A 1318-nucleotide genomic window follows, 5' to 3' on the forward strand; every position below is an offset into this window, starting at 1 on the left:
ATGGTGACGATCGCCGGTGGAGGTTATATCGTGTTGACCGTTGCTTGAAGCCACCTCCCCATTGACCTTTGGATCGTCCTTGTTTTCACCGATGGTCGGTCCAGCGACGACACCATAGCACGGTAGCTTCACGGCTGTAAAAAAGTATTTATTTTTATATTTTTCTCTATTTTCTATGTAAAAGAAGACCTAAATGTAATTTATCCGCTTTTTTACTCCAAGATCTTTACACTCCTAATCATCTTAGGTTCTAAATTAGGATCTCATCATTTAGTAAATAAGTATAAAAATACTGGTTGAAGATACGAACCAAATCTGATCCACATTTGTTTGATAATTTGTACATAAAAACGATTTTAACCTAATAAATTGGCTATAGCCAAATCTTCAACTGAACGATTTATGCGTCACTTGAGTTTCCTTAGCAACAGAGGACTTAAATGATTGGAATAAGCAAAACGATTTATGTGTCACTTGAGTTTACTAAGCAACAGAGTACTGAAATAAACCGATTTGGATCAAATCGCATTCAGAACAAAAGGTAAAGGGATCTATATCTATCACAAAAGATAAGGAAATGGCAAAGTTGTAGTAGCGTATAAAAGATAATCCACACATGCTACTACAACTTTGAAATTCAGAATAACATACCACGTATATATAATCAGACGAAGCAATGGGTCAGTGGCTAATTATCTCGTGATTTGGCTGAACAAAAACCTGTAATCCACTCTGTAGAAAAAAGCGTGCCAAACTGAATCATGTGCAGTGTACGGGAGCAGCAGAAAAATAGGTTGATGAATCAATCGATCCATCGTCGGCAGCCCATCGTTGGGGAGCTACCTGTCCGGACCTGGAGGCGGAACAGATCGGAGAGGCCGTCGGTGAGTAGGTCGGGAGGTTAGGAGGCTGGGGGCGAGCTCCTCTCTTTCTCTCCCCTTCTTTCCCCGTTCCAGATCGAGGCGCATCACACCAGCAACAAGGCAGCAGCATGGTCGTCGCTTCGTGCGATTCGGCAAGAAACCTGCGCCGGACGCCGGAGCTCGGGGTGGATACGTGCCTTGTCCTCTTACACAGTGGAGCCGAGGGGCATACCTGCAGAAAGATGAGAGGCCGCAGGAGTAATCGATATAACAGCGAGGAGGTCGCCGGGGACACTGCTACTTCGAACGGTGCATCCGTCCGCTCGGGATGCAGGGGATGAGGACGGCGCCTCTGGTTGATCTTGAGAGAGATGGAAGGTCACTTCCGGTCGGCGGGATCCACGCAGGAGGAGGAGGGCGTGAGGTCCGTGGCGGTTAGCGACGGCGGCGTTTTC

The 1318-nt window shown here is 46.4% G+C and overlaps 1 long non-coding RNA gene across 1 annotated transcript; it reads right to left on the reverse strand.

The window, feature by feature from the left end:
• Positions 1–636: 636 nt before the first annotated feature.
• On the reverse strand, positions 637–1318 carry LOC139835282 (uncharacterized). Its single transcript, XR_011751071.1, has 2 exons — positions 844–1318; positions 637–732 (listed from the first exon to the last, which is right to left on the reverse strand). It is a non-coding gene; the product is annotated as an uncharacterized lncRNA (long non-coding RNA).

Source organism: Lolium perenne, chromosome 2 (assembly GCF_019359855.2).
Source record: "Lolium perenne isolate Kyuss_39 chromosome 2, Kyuss_2.0, whole genome shotgun sequence".
NCBI lineage: Eukaryota > Viridiplantae > Streptophyta > Magnoliopsida > Poales > Poaceae > Lolium > Lolium perenne.